Source organism: Cervus canadensis, chromosome 18 (genome assembly GCF_019320065.1).
Source record: "Cervus canadensis isolate Bull #8, Minnesota chromosome 18, ASM1932006v1, whole genome shotgun sequence".
In the NCBI taxonomy this organism is placed as follows: Eukaryota; Metazoa; Chordata; class Mammalia; order Artiodactyla; family Cervidae; genus Cervus; species Cervus canadensis.
Window position 1 is genome coordinate 41,794,810 of NC_057403.1, and position 6,064 is coordinate 41,800,873.

At 48.3% G+C, this 6,064-nt stretch overlaps 1 non-coding gene across 1 annotated transcript; it reads right to left on the reverse strand.

Annotated features, from left to right (window-relative positions):
- Nucleotides 1–4,784: 4,784 nt before the first annotated feature.
- Nucleotides 4,785–4,857, reverse strand: TRNAL-GAG. The gene has a single exon. It is a non-coding gene; the product is annotated as a tRNA-Leu (tRNA).
- Nucleotides 4,858–6,064: the final 1,207 nt, after the last annotated feature.

The following is a 6,064-nucleotide window of genomic DNA, read 5'->3' on the forward strand; positions in this document are numbered from 1 at the left end:
GCTCTGCAATCAGTCTTTCTCCGATCCAAATTCTAACAACACTGGGTCTTTTTAACCCTGACTATTGAAGGGGCACTTCTCTCTTCTTTGCTGATCCCCATGTCAACAGAGGGAAATCGGGTTTGGAGTCAGACCCTTTTAGCCCCACTCCTCTGGAGGCCCCCTTCCCCAGCCTCATGAACGCTTGGGAAACTGTCAGGCAAAAGTCCCTGGCGTGTGGTTTGTCCTCACACCAGAGCTCAGCCTGGATGTCTCTGGGAACCAGGCTATCACACCTTGGGAGGGTGTCTTCTCCCACCCCTGATACAGCCCTCTAAGCCCTCACCTGTGCTCTGATGAGCTGGGGGCTGACTCCCTGTAATACAATTGAATAACAGCATTTGGCCTCCTTGCATATTTGTATATGGCATGGGGTAGTGGTTTTCTAGGGCTTCCCTGACAGCTCAGTTGGTAAAGAATCTGCCTGCAGTGTGGGAGACCTGGATTCAATCCCTGGGTTGGGAGGATCCGCTGGAGAAGAGGAAGGCTACCCACTCCAGTCCATAGCAAAGAGTCGTACACAGCGGAGCCACTTTCATTTTCTTTCTCTCAGTGGTTTTCTATTTCTGATGTTACATAAAGCTTTCCTCATCATTTATGACTTTTAACTTAATGATTTTAGACTTATGGCATATCTCAGACTTATATAAAGCTATAGAGAATCCTATAACAAACAGCTAGCTGACTTAAGTAAGAAAAACATTAGATATATGGTCGAAGTCCCAGTGTCTCTCTCCCCAGTTGTATCCCTCTCCCTCCCACCTCCGCTGGCCTGCCACCATCATTCCAAAGCAGGTATCTATGCTTTTACTAGGTGGATGATAGGTAAGTAGATAGGGAGACAGATGGAAGGATAAAGATAGATATAGGAATACACAACTAAAATGGGCTTCCCAGGTAGCGCTAGTGATAAAGAACCCGCCTGCCAATACAGGAGATGTACAAGGCACGGGTTCAAACCCTGGGTGGGGAAGATCTGGAGAAGGGTATGGCAATCCACTCCAGTATGCTTGCCTGGAGAATCCCATGGACAGATGGAGTCTGGCAGGTTACAGTCCATGGGGTCACAAAAAGTTGGACATACCTTGGTGACTGAGTATGCACACATGCATACCTGTATAATCACCACCCAGGCCATTTAAAAAAATGGTTGGCACTCCAGAATTCCCCCATGTTCCCCCTCTCAGTCAACATCTCCCCCCACCCCAAAGGGAACCATGACCTTACCCTCTAGTGGCATGGATTGGTCTTGCCTGTCTAAACAACAGAAAGGATCATTTTGCACGTTTAAAGTTTATACAAAAGGCATCATTCTGCAGGAATCTTTCGGCAAATGTTCTTGAGCTTTTTCCATGTTGATACTCGAGCTTCCTTTTTAAAACAAATGTATTTAATTTAGAAGCATGAGTTGACTTAAAGGAAAACATCAAGGGCACACCGTGACAAGTTGAATGTGGACAGCCAGAGCAACAGTGGTGCTAACTCCACTGCTGTCCCCTTTAGCAGATGTGAAAACTGAGGCCCACAGAGTTAAGAGCCGCACCCCCAGCTCACTTTGCAAGTTCGGAGCACAGCTGGGATGAGGGCCACAACCCCAAATGTCGGAAGCCAGAGATCTTTTCTACTGTGTCATGCTGGCGAGAACATCTCTCTTCACCCCAGCCCATGGCACAGATACCAACACTATTTCCTAGCCAGGAATAGATAGTTCTTCACCTTGAACAGCAGAAAGTGACCTGATTTTGTGAGTTGATTGTTGGAGAATTAAGCCTGGGATTGGGGTGGTGTGGTGTCGGAGAGGAACAAGACAGCTGTCCAGTCTTCAAAGTTATGACAAGCCTTTCACTTGGCAGCCCACCTCGGTGACCTATATTTTAATACGTGCTATTAGATTATTGCTAATGAGACATCTTAGGGATAAAAGAATTATGCTCGCTGGCCGGGCTGTGGTAAAAGTACAATTGAATTAAGGGCTGAAATCGTTTAGGACTCTGCTAGACAACCTGTCCCCCAGGCTGGGCCTGAATGGGGATATTAAGCTTTGAAAATTACACAGGAAAAATAAGTATAATTGATCTAAGGTAACTTCACTCGTCTAAATTAAATAATGTGATTGTTACAGGCAGAAAGGATCAGGATGAGGAGACGGACAGAAAAGGCTCGCTATCTGCAAACAAAGTTATAAGGAAAAGCCGTAGGGAACTGACTTTCCCTGATGAGCTGAGCACCCTCCTGATGGCTCCAAGAGTCCACTTGGGCATCAACAGGAGACGGACCTCATCTGAGCATCACAGACTCTGGTGCGGCAGGGACTCCAGACCACAGTCTTTACCGTCTCCTACCTAATACCTGGGGGCTTCCCTGGTGGCTCAATGATAAAGAATCTGCCTGCCAGTGCAGGAGATGCACATTCAGTCCCTGGGTGGGGAAGATCCCCTGGAGAAGGAAATGGCAATCCACCCCAGTATACTTGCCTGGGAACTCCCATGGACAGAGGAGCCTGGCGTGCTGCAGTCCACAGGGTTGCAAAGAGTTGCACACGACTCGGTGACTAAACAACACAATACCTGAGCACTTTCTGCTCTCCTTGGTCTCAGAGTGGGAAGCTCATGCCCCCTCCAGCCCCCTAGGCAGGCTGGCCAATGTCTGCACTCTCGTTTAGAAGAAATTTCTCTACCGGTGGCCAGCCAGTTGCTTTTGTGGAGCGTGTGTCCATCCACATGAGTCCTGCTCTCTGGAACACCAAGGATCGGTGAAATGCCACCTCCCCGGAACAAGGTCCCACCCCTCCTGAGTCACCTTCATCATACCGCACTGTGTGTGCAGTGCCTACCTGAGGTCAGAGCTTGAGCGATATACCTCATCTGCATAACTTCAGAAGACACCGCCCGGTCTCCCAGGAGCTCGTGGGTTGAAGGAGGGAAATTGTATTCCTCACTCTGACCTAAATATTTGCATTCCCCCAACTCTTTCATTGACTCTAGGTTATTTGGGGGCAAGGCTGATCATGAAACTGTTTACACCATGGCCGATGCTACTATTACAAGCCTGCCGGGCGGGGCAGGTGCTGCCCACCTGCGAGGACGGAGACTTCTCCCCTCCTCCATCCACTCCATCCATCCATCACGCCCCCCGGTAGCTCCCTTTGCCTCCCCAGCTCCTGTCCCACCCCTGGGCTACACAGAGTTGGCTGCCTGGACGTTGAGACCGGAGGTTCCCCACTCCAAAGCTGCTCCCCAATATTGCTGTTCCTAATGCATTAAAGCCCATAGTTAATCCTTTTGTTTCAGCTATACTCCCTTTAAGTTAAAACCCAACTAGAGTGTGTAGATACAAGAGGCTTCCTCCCTTTATCCCTTCTCTTTTTCTTCTCCCTTTCTCCTTCCCTCCCTTCCTCTTTCCTACCTTCCCACAGTATTTCCTGAGCAACTATTATATATCAGGAGAAGCTCTATGAGCCAGGATTGTTATAGTACAGAAAACGGATGAGGTGTCTCTTAAACTTAAGCAGGGGGAAGGCGAGAAAGAAATAAACAAGCAAATAAATCAGCTATCAACAGATATTGACAAAGCCTTGCAGACAACATTGGAGCACTGGGTTAACTCAGAAAGTCTGGGGAGGGCCCTTTAGTTGAGTGCTCAGGGAAGCCCTCTCCAAATGAGAGACCAAAAGGTGAGAGGGACCCAGGAGGGCAGGGATCAGTGAGGGGTGACTCAGGTAGAGAAAGCACCTTGTGGGTTGGAGGACTGGAGCAACGAGGCAGGCGTGCCTCCCAGGGGTGTGGCCAAGGGCAAGGGGAAGGAAGGGGAGGTGGGAGATGGCCTGATTTGCAGCTGCCTCTTGGCCACCCAGAGGAGGATGGCATTTACCCAACACGGTGAGAGAGTCCCTGAGGGCTCTTTAGGGCGAGCAGCGCAATCAAAGTTGTGTTGAAAAGGTCTGTCCGGCCCTCTGTGCAGAGTGGCAGGCAGAGGCCTGGTCAGGAGGTTCTAGAGTCACTGGAAGAGAAGAGGGGGCGGTGAGGAAAGGGAATTGGGGTCTTCCTTCCAGGCAGGAGGAGGACAACAGTGGGGGCAAAGAGTGGTTGTAACAATGAGTCTAAATCACACCCCAAAAGAATAGTCTGGGGTCACTTTCTGATCTTGAAAATAATGTAAAGAAATACGGAAAGAGTAAACAGACCTGCTCTCTCTAGTTCCTTACAAAACCGCCTAATCTGCCCAGTCCTCCTGGCAACCCATCTGGGGGCTTCTCTCTGCCCTCAGAGTGGGACAAACAGGCTGCTTGCCCCTGAAACACCCAGGGAAAGGCCTGCTTTCTGGATGGGTCTGTGAACAGGGCAGAACACAGAGCCTGGTTGTTCATAAGTACATCCCCAAACCTCACCCTGTCAACAAAAAGGTGACTTTTAGTGTGTGGGACAGGAGAAATCTCTTCTTCAAAATTCAGCTATTGAGTTGGAGAGGTTCCCATATTAATCTCAAAGATGACCTTTTCTTTTTTTAAACATGGCCACAGGGATCAATGGTCTTGTCTTCTTTTTTGAAAAGAAAGTGAAAGTCACTCAGTTGCGTCCAACTGTTTGTGACCCCATGGACTGTGGAATTCTCCAGGACAGAATATTAGAGAGGTTAGCCGTTCCTTTCTCCAGGGGATCTTGCCAACCCAGGGATCGAAGCCAGGTATTGCATGCGGATTCTTTACCAGCTGTGCCACCAGGGAAGCCCAAAGGGTCAGAAACAGTTGCCAAAACCTGGGATTGAACCAGGGACCTTTAGATCCTCAGACTAACGCTCTCCCAGCTGAGCTATTTCAGCCATTTGGCTCCTCTGGGTCTTAGTTGCAGCACCTGGGATCTCTTAGTTGCAGAATCTAGTTGGGAATTTCTTAGTTGTGGGCTCTAATTCCCCAACAAGGGATCAAACCCGGGCCCCCTGCATTGGGAGTATAGAGTTTTTGCCACTGGACTGTCAGGGAAGTCCCCCAAAGATTATGTTTTTTAAAAGATGATTTTTTTAAAAAAATAGAAGCATAAGCTCTAACTTAAGCAATATAAGCTTCTTTTCTATTAATTTAGGAGAGAAGAGGAATTGGCTGTTGTATACCTTAACCTTCCCTGTTGCACCTGACAGGATCTACTCTTTGGGCCTCAGCTTTCCCTTCTGTACAATGGGCACAATGATTCCCAACGTTCACTTCTGTTCTGACATTCTGTGTCCTCACTGAGGGGGAATGATGAAATGGACTGATCAGCACTAAACCGGGGGTGAAGGAGATTGCTTTGAGCAAATGGTGAGCCTCCAATCTAACTGCGTCCTGAGGTGGGGGTTGCAAATGCTACTGACCAGAAGGGAATCCAGTGAGAGGGAAGGGCCAGGGGCAGGACAGTCTGGCTGTCACAAAGGACTCACCTATCAGTGTGTAATTAAATTTTCCCGACTTCTGTTGTTTTGGTCACCAGGGGTCTTTGCAAAGCCTTCATTACTTTCCAATTGTCTGATTTTCTTTTCTCCTTCTTTCCCTCTGTTACCTTCAGACTTTGAAATTATCTCAGTGACTCAGCCATTTGACTTCTTATTAATTCCAGGATCCCGTGTCCTATCTGCCCATTTTCCTTCCTGTTTTTCAGAAGCCTGGCTTGTACTTTAACTCTTCCCAGCAGCCACAAATTAAGGCACCGTCAGTGACTCCCTGCTGCCTTCACCTCGAAAGTATCATGGTCCTGGGTCACCTTCCACTCATCACAGTTCCTGGGCTGAGAGATCAAAGTCCCATTTCCAGAGTGGAAAGAGAATTCCGAAGTTTCTGCATATCTTCTAAAACAAAATCCCAAACAAACAAAAACAGGATCCCAAATAAAGCAGGTTAATTGAACATCACAAACTGTGACTAATAAGTCACAGAATTTCAAGGATGGAGAGGACTCCAGAGTGTGACCATAGCTGTGCTTCTCTTCACCATATTATCTCCAAACCTTGGCCACTGAACATGTGCTTGGATGCCTCCCATGATGGAGTGCTCACT